The sequence below is a fragment of the Cryptomeria japonica genome, chromosome 4 (assembly GCF_030272615.1).
Source record: "Cryptomeria japonica chromosome 4, Sugi_1.0, whole genome shotgun sequence".
NCBI classification, from domain to species: domain Eukaryota; kingdom Viridiplantae; phylum Streptophyta; class Pinopsida; order Cupressales; family Cupressaceae; genus Cryptomeria; species Cryptomeria japonica.
The window spans coordinates 569,977,916-569,991,162 of NC_081408.1; positions in this window are offsets into that span (position 1 = coordinate 569,977,916).

Genomic DNA, 13,247 nt, shown 5'->3' on the forward strand with positions numbered 1-13,247 from the left:
GGATTCACATTGGGTTCACCAAAATATGATGGTGAAAAATGGGATCGGGTAGTTTAGGACCTAACCCCACTTTCCTCCACACATTGGAATAGGAAAGAGCCTAAGGAAGTGATTCACTTTGACTAACTCTTGTAAAAGAGATTCAAGGAATACTCTTAGGGTTTCTATTCCTTTGCTACTATGAAAGGGAAATAAGCTAAATGTGCAATGATAGAAAATTAAGCTATAAAGATGAAGGAAATGACTAGGTAAACTGCAATAACAGAGAAATACAGAACTGAAACTGAGACACAAAGTATAGAGTTGAAGGGAAATTATGGTATGCACTTGATATCAAAATTTGGACCTGATTGAGTTGGACCAGAGCACTGGGCGCTCTAGTCCCCCTTACTGTACTAAGCTGGACTTCTAAAATATGCTTACTAAAGCCTTGAGATGCAGAACTACCACAAAATGCTCACAAATGCAGAGGACCTTGGTGTTGGGCACTTTGGTCCAAATGTTTTGGGAATTCTTCTGGATCTGGACCTATACCTACAAATTCTATCTTTCCTAAAGATTTCATCTTCATCATGTTATGCCCTGCACACTCATCCCCTCTATTTCGCCCTTAGAAATGTGGGTCCTGCTTTGTTTCTTTCATGTTTTCTCTTGTTTTTCTTCCCTTTCCCTCTTTTTGTTTTTCCTCTATAGAGTTTCGGATTCCAAGAACCCTAGGGTATTTTCTTTTTATTCACACTTCAAAACCCTAGGTTTTTGGGATTTTGAAGTGTGTCCTCATCCTTTGTTCCATTTTGTTTTGCTTCGGGATTTCGAGTTTCCAAAACCCTGAAGTCTTCGTTGTTTTCTTTTGGGGAACTTCGGGACTCCTGGTCTTTGAAATCCCAAAGTCTCTCTCTCTCTCTCTCTCTCTCTCTCTCTCTCTCTCTCTTTGTTGGTCTGTTTGATTTTGAAACTTCAGGTTTCCAGAGTCCTAAAATCCTTTTGCTCACTTTTGTTTCTATTTTAGGATTCTAGAATCCCAGAATCCTAGTTCATTTATTTTGTTTGATTCTTCTCCAGAGTTCCAAGGTCACTTGTTTAGTGATCTTAGGATTCTGGAGTCCCTAAACCCTAGAGTGTGTTTTGGTTTTCATGGTTGGGATGACTATAAATTGCCTTTCAAAGGGAAATTAATCTCATTTGTGTGCCTCCCTCTTTGAGTTGTCCTTTCTCCCCGGTGATTTAGTCTCCTTTCAACACATTGTGTTTCCCTTCTTCCTCTTGTCCTGGTGAGTGTTTTCTTCTTGGCTTTGTTGTTTTTTATTATTTTCCTTTTGTTTTGCGTGTTTGTTTATGTTTTTATTTCATAGTTTAGTGTTTATTTTCCTGCAACAAGTCTATTTCTTTTGATAGTTAGGGTTTTGAATTTTAATCCCTCGTTTTGAGATTTTGGGTTTCCAAGATCTTCAAACCCTTTGGCCTATCCTTACTTTGGAACCTTGGGTTTTTGGGGTTTCAGAGTACGTTTTATTTCCCTGCCTCCTTACTCCATAACTCTAGGTTCCCGAGATTCTAGAGTCCCTTGCCATATCTTGCCTTTTTCAAATTTTATAACTCCAGGTTCACGGAGCCCTAAATTTTTTCTCGGTTATTCCTTGTGCACTTCAAAACTTCAAGATTCTGGAGTCCTGAAGTCAATTCCAAATGAATCTTTTAAGACTCCAGAACTTTGGAACCTTGGGATCCTGGAATGCATGTATGCTGGGCTTATTTTGACCTTGGAACCCCAAGATTGTGGAGTCCCTTGCTTTTAAATCAACCTCTTACGGTATTTATCATGCATATTCTCTTGTGAAGATTAAGCTAATCTTATGGAAACATCATCTACCCCTAGAAAGAAGACCAGAAGTGAAATTAAGCTCGAGAAGAATCCACCTCCAATGAAGTACCAGTATCCGGGTCAAACCTTACTCTCTAAATTTGAGAATGAAGTACAGTGGGTCACTGATACAGAAATTGGTCATATAGAGCTTGATACAATCAAAGTGGAAGTGGATAAAGTGAACCTTGAAGCACCTTATAGGAGGATTAAGAGGTTTGGGTTGGTTGAAGCCACCATCTTCCCTCAAGCTATGTAATCACCAGAATTGATCCTTTCTATAGCTCAACATTATGATAGGGATACTAGAAAGTTCTAGGACACAAAAGGAAATGTAGTGGTTGACCTCTCATGGGAAATTCTCGCCATGAACTTTGGTACCCCTGACTACGAAAAGGTCCTCTAGACCATTGAATAAGAGGGAATCAAAATATTCAACAAAAATGTCATAGATAACAGACATCACATAAACAAAGCGTGGCTAGATGAGCCAAGGGTGTTATGATTGAAGGCTATTGATAATATTTTGAGGGTAGATTTCAAAGATGAACCTATGGATTTGATCATTATGCTCATTCGAGCCTTTGGGAAGTTGGATTGCAGATACTACCACTTATGGATGTTCCATTACATTCATACTATCATGATAGGAAAAGAGTATTTTGATTGGTTGTAGATAATCTCCGACAACATCCATAAGAAAATGTGTAAAGTATTAGAAACAAAGAAGTTCTTCATGACTTCTTATGTGATCTAGATGGTGGCAAAAAGTGGTATATAACATGGGAATACTATACTCAACTACTCATCCAACAATCTAAGTTCCATTTTAAGAGAATTAATGATACCTTCATTTATGCAATGATTTGCAGGCTGACAGGTGATGTTGGATACTGCATCTCTTCCGAGGCTATGGAAATGGTACATGAATGGGGTACATGGATCCTCCAAAACCAATGCTTCACCTAAATCCAGGTGAGTGCATTTACAAAAAATCCCTTCCTCCTCCGTTGATACTGCATCAACTGTATTATTATGCTTGAATATGTGAGGCAAGTCATAGGGCTGCAATCTCTCTTGACCCTCAAACATAAGACTAGAGTCACATTTCCAATCACACTAGAATATTACTCTTGCCCAAATATACAGGCAACCAAAGTAGTTGTGCATGAACGATAGGATATCATTTGAAAGAATTTGATTATGCTAGAGACAAGTATGATCCATTTGGAAAACTTAAGAAAATGATGCCAGTATTATACCTAGGTCATTTACCGGGCTATATTTTTGAAGCTTAGAAAAAGGGATTCTTTAGATTAACAGTTTCTCAAATTCAGAACTTCAAGGTGGAAACAAACATACCCGATGATCTTAGGGATGATGGTGAGTTTCTCGACCCTACATATGATGAAACTATGGTTGACAAGAGGCCACTTTATCCAATCCAATGGTCAGAGTAGGAAAAAGTTGATATTGATATTGTGACTAAAAAGGTAGTTTAAAGAACACTGCAATGGTTGAACCTTAGGATTCACCCCAATGCCTCTAAGGAAAATAGAAAGGAAAAGCTATAGGTAATCCTCAATTAGAGACTACCAAGGAGTACGTGAGAAGAACTAGATCTAAATCAAGAAAGAATAATCCATGGGATTCGGAGGTTGCTACACCAACCATTGACAAGGAAGATTCGAGGAAACAACTCAATACAAAGATTAAGGAGTCTCAACTCCTTAAGACAATAGCCAAGCATGGAATAACAACCAGGATACAAGTAGTACCACAGGCCTCAATTACACCCATTGTTCCAGCTATTTGAATGGTTCTTGGAGAGGGTGCATCACATGTAGTAGGTACTGAACAATAGGTTCCTCCCACCCAAACACCAACACTGAATTTTGCTCCATCTCATGAGAAAGTGACCATTCACAATATTGAGTTTTACTCTGAGGAAGATGAAGAACCCATTTTTGTGGTCGCACACAAAAATAAGAGTGAAAGAATGTGAAGGCAATTTACTACTATTGGCATTATTGTCATTGATGTCAAAAGGATGTACAAAGGTTGCAGGTTGTTGAGAAGCATATAGCAGTCGCACATCGGGTTATTATATAATGGTTTTGACCAGATATGTTGCCCTCACATGCTGGTCATGTCGGCAATAATCATCGAGTCAAGTTCTATGTAGCTACAGTTATCTAGCTCATGTGTATCCATGAATTCCATGTTGTGTTTATGAGCTAGGAAGAGACTGTGAAGGATAACTTATGTTCGATGAACAAGGCGGTCCCTCTTATCTCATGGTATCAAATGTGACCATCAAATGTCGTGTGTGATAACTTAAGTTTGGTAAGAAAAGTGGTCCCTATTATCCCACATTGTCAAAAGTGATCAACAATGGTTGTCCAGGATAAGAAAGTCAAAGGAGGTCAAAGCAGAGAGATGTTCCCTCTTATTATGCGATGTCAAAAGAGACCAACAAATGTCGCTCGAGACAAGAAGCTAAAGGGAAGTTTGAAGATTCTCTTATCCCATATAGGGTAAGATGTGTGTGTGTGAAAAGTGGAATAAGAATTTGTATTTACAAGACACAACACTTCAATCAAGTCATTACATGCATGGTTAATTAGATATAATCAATGAATAATAAACCATAACAAATCAACCCATTACCTTCTAAACGATGCGAGTATAAGATTGCTCTCAGATTATAAGCAATACCAGTGACTAGATGACACCAAGATGAAGGATTTAATCTATATAAACATGATGAATGCTAGATGGATACAATATTAATCTAACAAGAAATAAGCAATATCAAGCTAAATGATTTAATCAATATGAAATAATTAATATGAAATATATCAATGAGTCTAGAGCAAAAACAGTATAATAACAATATATTCTCCAACCTCCTTTGAATGAGAGATAAGCCTGAATTTATAGAAAATATAGAAAGAAACCAACGTCTAAGATCAAATGATGATGAGTGGTCAAGATTTTCCAAGAGGAAGCACAATCTAGGTGAATTGATGTGATTGGATGCTTTTCTCAGTTTTAAAGAAAAACGAACTAAAATTAAGATAAAATCAAGAAAAAATTGATTTATTCTCTATTTCATTCAATTTTAAGATTTAATTGTTTTAATTGCTTTCTTTGAGATTATTCACCAATTTTTAATTTGTTTTCTTTCAAGATTATCTCCAATTGATTTCTTTTCTCAATTTTTATTATTTTTGTCAATTAATTCCTTTTTTTATTTATTTCCTTTTTTGAAGATTTGTGCTCAATTGATTTATTTAATTAAAATTAATTCATCTTCCTTGATTTGATGGCAAATTGATTTATTTAATTAAATCCGCAAAAAGATATTTAATTAAAATAAATAAGATAATTGTTTAAAATGATTTACTTGGAATGATTTAACTAATTAAATATAAATATTTAATTAATATTGGTTGATTAATTTGCCATGTGACATTGATGATTAAAGAATTAATTGTGTGCTCAAGATTTATTTAATTGCCTTTGGTTAGGACCTTGGTGACGTTGTCGAGATTAGGGGCCCATGGTTTAGATGACCATTTTTAGGGTATTACATTTGCCCCTCTTTGAATTAATGTGCGAGCAACGTGATAGTTCAAAGAATAGTTTATGTCTAGGAGATGCCAGTTCCGAACTTAATTGATCACGAACTAGATGAAAGTGAGGTGTTAAGTTTGATTCGAAGCGATAAAGCTGAATGAAGTTTGATTAAAGCGATACCGTTCCCGAACTTGATTGAACTTAGGAACGATAGAAAACAAAAGATACCAAACTTGAACTTGATTGATCAAGAAGCAGATCTTACTGATCTAGAACTTGATTGATCTAGACATAGTGAGTGATGATAAAAATCGATCTTGAACTTGATTAATCAAGATACAATGAGGATAAACTATCCAACTTGATCAAGAAACGAATACTGAACACCTGCTTAGATTTAGTGTGATCAAAGAAACTCTTTAAACCCTTGATTGAGTTTAAACGAATAATCAACTTGATGAAAAGCGATGAAACTGATTAACTTTAAGAGATTGATTCAGACGAAGACAAATATCAGCTTGATATGAATCGATGAAACTGATATGCCCCTAGTGATGGAATCTTATTTGATTTTCTTTAGTTAAAAAATATTTTTGCTCAACTTTCGATGAAGATTTGAAAATTTTCTCGACATTGAAGATGTGAGGTCGTAAGGTCACGAGTATGCCCCCTCGGGAGAAAAATCGAAAGATAGCGAGGGTACATGATTATAGGTAATTGCTTTAGCGATGATGATGATTTGAGCACAAATTGATTCAGAGGATTTTTTGAAAATTTTGCGAGAAATGACAAAACTGAGTGCAAAGTTGATTTGTAGAAATTAAATTGAGATTCAGCGTTGATTAACGAGAAATTGAGCGCAAATTGAAGAGAGAATGACCTTTTGATGAAAAGCGCTAAGTGGTCCAAATTCTGAAATTGACTAGCAAAATGATCTCAATTTTTTATTTTGATCCCGAAAATGGACTCAGGATGGTCAAATTAGCTAAGGGTACAATTTTTCATGTCCATCGGAGCAAGTTGAAAAATTAGGTTTTTGGATATATATGGGACAAAAGTGTTATTTTCAATTCATTTGAACCCTCCAAGTTTGAAACTTCAAAAAGCCTTCTGCAAAGAAAATGGTGGTCCCTACTCGTCAGCATCAATTCGTGCACCAGAGGAGACATAATCGACCTCAAAACTATGAGCTCGTGGTAAGTGATCAATCTTAAGCTTGTTTGTGTTTTCAAATTTGAAATTTTTTTGTTCATTTTTCAAGTTTTTCACATGTTTGAAGTCAGGCGTCACATTTTATCGTGCGAGACGGAATCCTATCTCATACGAGAAACTGGCAAAATTTGTTTTGTCATTTCAGACCATTCGATTTGTCGTTCTAGGGCCACCCATGTGTCATATGACAGGTCTGTAAAAAGACCATTTTGTCGTGTAGAGTCTAAAAGTTTGTCGTTTGAGCTTGGTTCATCGTACTAGAGCTATTCTTGGCTCGTACGAGATGCTGCTTTTCTGTGTTTTGTCATTTGAGAGACAATGAGCATTTTTGAGGGTGTAAACGTGAAATTTTGATTTTGCATTTGACTTAGCTGGATTTGCGTGATGTTTTACTTCTCTTGTAGGGTTAGTTGGAATGTTTTCTGATGCTTCATTGTTGGGTTTTTTTTTTGTAGGTTCGATTACCTCCTGTGTTATTTAGATGTGTGTATCCTCCCACAATGACATTAGTGCGAGATTTATCTGAGGTTGAGCAGGCTCATGTTGATTTATGCGGCTTGGTTCATTTGTTGAGAGTACCTAATATCCGTGTGAACCATGGGATGCTCACGACATTGGTAGAGTGGCTTCATTCGGAGCATAACACATTTCATCTGTTGATGGGGGAGTTGACGATCACTTCTAAGGATGTATATAGGATCCTTCATATCCCTTTTGCTGGGGATAAGGTGGATTATGATTTAGGGCACCATCTAGGATTGCAGACAGTCGGGCATGTCTTTGGGGATCCTGATATTTTGACTTGTTCCATGAGTTGGGACGTACTTATGAGCAGGTACAGTGAGGAGTATCCTTTAGCATGCATCCTAGCAGGATTAATAGATTGTTTTGTGATGTCGAACAAAGGGTAGTAGGGCTTCCAATGCGGATGGGGCCGGATGTTAGAGAGGTTGATAGAGACCCCTCAGAGACTTGGTTGGGGCTCTTGTTTATTGGCCCATATGTATCGAGAGATGCATGAGATCGAATACAGAGAGGGATGTAGCATGGCCACTAGTGTGTATATTCTGCAGGTATGGACTTGGGAGCACCTTCCCGTGTGTCGGCTGATAGTAGTTGATAGCAGAGAGCTTGGGCAAATGATCATTTATAGGTATGCCGGATATATTACATAGCCCCATCTAGGCAAGACAAATTTTTGGAGATGGTAGCTTGATGACTTAATAGCCATCATATGGAGACCATATAGAAGTTTGGAGTCATGGAATGACTGGTAGCTAGTTCGCAGGGACCTATTTGTTACACGCCCACTGATTGGGAGGTCATAGACCATTGTGGAGCGATTTGTTGTTTCTTGAGTGATGAGGTAGTATGTCCGACCTCAGGGGATCTCACAGGAGTATACAACTTATGCTTGATATATTAAGGAGGAGAGACAGGGATGGTCTCCGTGGTTATCATATGCTTTGGCAGTGTAGGAGTTGATAGGGTTACACCACCAGAGGTGGGATTACTTGGATGATGTAGCGGATGTGGGGGTATTTCCCTAGTATAGAGATCATTTTCAGCAACATCCATTCCCACGTTTTACAAATCTAGGTGAGTAGGCTCCTAATATTGAGGATGTTGAGGATGATGCCCCCGCACTGGCACTGGGATAGGGCCAGAGATAGGGCCAGAGGCAGGGTCAGGCATAGGGAGCTGATGCTTCGTGACGGGGTAGTGGTGATCCAGGTGCTAGCAGTAGTAGGGTGCTAGCTGAGGGAGGACAGCAGAGGGGTGAGGGTGGATCTCTAGGAAGAGTGGGTGTGAGATTGGGTGGGACAGAGGAGGTGTGAGTAGCACCTAGGCAGGTTTGGCAGCAGAGAGAGGAGCAGGGTGGAGGTCGAGGTGGAGGTGGAGATGGAGGTGGAGATCCTGTGAGAGAGCAGGGGAGAGATGTTGGATAGTCGATGAGGGTACGTCTTGTAGAGATGAAGTCACAATTGCTAGTGGCTCAAACTTAGTTGGCAGAGTGAGACCGGCAGCTGGTCAAGATGAGGACTGAGCTTAATCGCCAGATTGCTGAGGTGAGGACTGAGTGTGATCATTATATTGAAGCACTGAGAGTGGAGATGAGAGTAGAGATAGAGCCCCTATGACAGGAGGTCCTTCACCAGTCTAGTAGGGCATCTTACTATGTTGCAGCATATAGTGTTGTAGTTCCTGTTGCGGAGCAGGTGATACCCTACTCATAGTACATGGCATGGTCAAAGGGAGCACGGGCGCCTCATCGAGATCCCAGACATCAGGCTCCTCCTCCACCACCAGGCGATGAGGGAGAGGGAGCGAGCTAGATGATTTCTTTTTTTGTAGCTCGGATATATATTTTTTGTAGACACACCCATTTTTTGTAGCCTATACAATTCTTGCTCCAAAGGGAGTTTGTATATGTCATTTGACATCATTTTGTACTCTTATATTTGACATGATATATATATATATATATATATATATATATATATGAGATCCAATTTGACTTCATCGTACTTGTGTTGATTCATTTATGAGATGCTTTCTATATGCTTTATTCTACATGTATGCATTTTTTTTTCAGTGTGAGTGTATGAATGCAAATGAATATGGATGTCTATTTTTGTTTCTTTTCATATGCAGATAAAATGAATGGAAATGAGTAACTAGAATGAGTAATGCAATTTTCTTCATTTTTCTATGCAATAAGATGAATGCAGATGAGTAATAATGAATTTATGAATCTATATAAGATGCTCATGTATGCAGCTAACACCTCAAAACACAAGTACTTGATCAGAGAAATGATGAAAAGAGACCACTTAGCGAAGAAATGATGAAGCTTCCAACTCTCATTCAGAAAATAAGGAGATCATTACCGAAATCACTCTAAATTCACAAGATGTAGAATGAAATGCAAAATGATATGCAAAATGCAACCTAACTCAGTCACTGGATTTGAACAACTTAATTTTTATCATTGAGCCTTTTACAATTATAGAAGGCAGAATAGAGTTCATTTCTTTTCATGTGCAATATTAATTATCTTGTTCGCAATGACCCTTTTTTCATTCATATCCTTGGACAGATTAAGCATGGACCCGGATTGCACAATAAAAAAAATTCCCTCAAAACAAACAAAGAAATGATGGGAACCTCCCCATAGCATTCAAATAAGAGGAGTCCAGGTATGCGAGGCGATTTCACCTTGATGTGAAGGCTCTTATCACAGACACCCAACTAATTTAGATGTTTCCAGATCATTGGAATCATTCCTTCAAGCAGATAATAAAGAAAATATTATGCCTTGAATCCTTGCTCCTCTTAGTCAAGATAGACTTCCTTGAGCTACTCAGAGGGATAATAATCAAAAACCAATATAAAAGACATCACACAAATAAAATTTTCATGCATAGCTCAAACTGTTTAGTGATTGTTTTCCATTACATTGTTTTGCTTGTTTACTCAGTGATAGAACTCTTCAGTAGTCAGGAGAGAGGTAACTGACTCGGAGTGGATGACCAGGTTTCACTGACGTAAGGGTGACTTGGTTGATACTGCTTAGGACATGTAATATGCTCAGTTGATTACCTAAGACTGTGACATTGATTGGTTTCAAGCCACGAGGGTTCCAACGAACTAGGATGTCACAAAAGTGACTAAAATATGTACAAGCGAAAGCAAATATGCATGAAAGAGGAATACCAATGTTGTGTTGATAGATGGAGCACTTGAGTACAAGAGGCGCCTGTTTACTAGGTTTTCACTTGCTTGGCAGAGATTCAAATTTTTTTTCTTACCAAGGTGCCTGTTTACCAGGTTTTCACCAAGGCATTTTTCTCTCTTTTTTCTTCTTTTTCTCTTCTTATTTTTTTTTTTTAATTTCTTCAAGACTTTTTCTGATTTTTATGATTTCTTTAGGACTTTTTCTGATTTTTAGGATTTCTTCAAGACATTTTCTGATTTTTATGATTTTTTTCAAGACATTTTCTGATTTTTATGATTTGTTTTCAGGACATTTTCTACTGTAAAAGCTGCTGGAGCAAAGAATATTTAGGTGAAGAATTTCTTCAGATAGATGGTGTTAATGAGTTCACGGAGGTGTTCTCCTTCTGATGTTGAAAGTTGATAAGCACCAGAGCCAAAAGCTGCAGTAACGATATAGGGACCTATCCAGTTGGGTTCAAACTTCCCTTTGTTATCTCAAAACTGTTGATTATTAGGATTCTCTCTTAGAACTAAGTCACCAACCTAAAATTCTCGTTGTCGAACTTTCTTGTTATATGCTCTAGATATTCTCTTTTGATACACTCTGAGATGATCAAATGCCACTTGCTGACACTCATCCAGCAATTCGAGCTCTTACAATCTAGATATTCTATAGTCTTCATCAGTGACAAGACCTTGCAAGGAAACTCTTAGAGATGGTATTTCTACTTCAATAGGTAATACTGCTTCGGACCCACACACCAAAGAAAAAGGTGTAGCCCTAGTAGGTGCTCCGATACTTGTTCTATAAGCCCACAGTGCAAGATTGAGCTGTAGATGCCAATCCTTCCCAGATTTGTTCATTGTTCTGTGCAAGATAGTTAGTAGGTTTTTGTTAGATGCCTCTTCTTGTCCATTACCTTGAGGGTAATATACTAAGGACTAGTGTTGTTTGATTTTAAAATTCTCATAGAGTTCATCTATATCTTTGTTCTTAAATTGTCCTCCATTGTCCATTATAATTGATGAAGGTATACCATACTTGCAGATGATATAATTAAGAATAAAGAGAGCTACTTGTTTGCTAGTTGCCTTGATGAGTGGAACCGCTTCTACCCACTTAGTGAAGTACTTAGTGGTTGTGATAATAAATTTATGTCCATTAGATGACGCAGGATATATTTGGCCTATCAGATCGAACGCCCACTGTTGGAAGGGCCAGTGTGTCACAAATGGTATAAGATCCCTTACTGGAGCGTGTATAAGGTGCCCATGCAGCTGACATTTTTCACAGGTTTTAGCAAATTTTATAGCTTCTTTCTCCATATCTGGCCAGTAGTAGCCAACCCTTAGTAGTTTTCATGCTAAAGTTAGACCGTTCGAATGGGATTCACAAACACCTTCATGAACCTTAGATAATGCGCGTTGGGACTCCATAGTTTCTAGACATCTAAGAAAAGTATTATCTAAACCTCACCTGAATAGGTCATTAGCAATGATGATGTACCATGATGCATTTCGGATTAGGTTCCTTTTTTCATTTCGGGGAAGATTGGCAGGGACAAACTGGTCATGCAGGTAAGAGTAAATGTGGCTATAATGAGATGAGTCATGTCTAATAATAGAACAGACTACCTAGGACTTGGGAGAATCATAGGCAGCCGCTACTCTATTTGTTGTTTTGGGGATCTACTGAAATGATACAAAGGTAAAGTATTTCTTGAGATCATCCACCATTCTGTTGTAAGGCATCAACTTCTCATCTCTTGTCTGATATAGATCATTGATTCGGTTGATAATGAGTTGAGAATTGCCATAGATGTGTAATTCCATGATCTTCCACTCGATGGCCAGTTTGATCCCATTTACCAAAGCTTCATATTCTGCAATGTTGTTTGTGCAAGGGAAGAGAATCTTGTAAGCTTTTGGAATTGAGTATTTCTAGGGAGTAATAAATAGTATCCCGACACCAGAACCATGTTGAGTGAAAGACCCATCAAAGAACATCTTCCATGATTGTTCAGTAAGGTGCATGATTGATTCATCTAGGAATTTTATATGCAAAGGTTGACTATCTTCAAGTGGAGCATCAGCAAGTTGGTCTGCAATAACCTATCCTTTGATGGCTATACATTCCACATATTCAATATCAAATTCAGTAAGAACCATGACCCATTTAGCCAGTCTTCCTATAAGCATTGCTTTACTGAGAAGATATTTGAGCGAATCAATCTTGACTACCAGCTTAATGGAGTGTGCTAACATATAGTGCCTTAATTTTTGTGATGCAAAGACCAATGCTAAGCATGCCTTCTCTATTATAGTGTAGTTCATTTCATATGACACCAATGTTTTGTTGATGTAATAGATAGCTCGTTCCTTTTTATTGTCATCTTGTTGTACCAGAAGTGCCCCCAGTGAAGTATCTGTAGCTGATATGTATAGGAGCAGTGACTTACCTTGAATTGGTGGCATTAATATGGGTAGATTAGAAAGATATTTTTTTATTTGTTGTAAATGTTGTTCACAATCTTTATCCCAGTTGTATTGAATCCCTTTCCTTAATACCTTCATGAAGGGTTGAGCTTTGTCTGCTAGCTGAGATATGAAATGCCTTATTGACTAAAGGCGGCCTTGTAAACTTCTCATCTGACTGATATTATTGGGTGGAGGCATTTCCATTATAGCTTGGACCTTTTTAGGGTCAACCTCAATTCCTTTTTTTGATATTATGTACCTAAGCAATTTTCCTGATGTTACCCCGAATGCACATTTCTTTGGATTTAAGCGGAGCTTGAATCTTTCCATTCTATCTAGTATGAGGCCTAGCTCTTGAATATGCGTAGATCTCTTCATAGTTTTTACCAAGGTA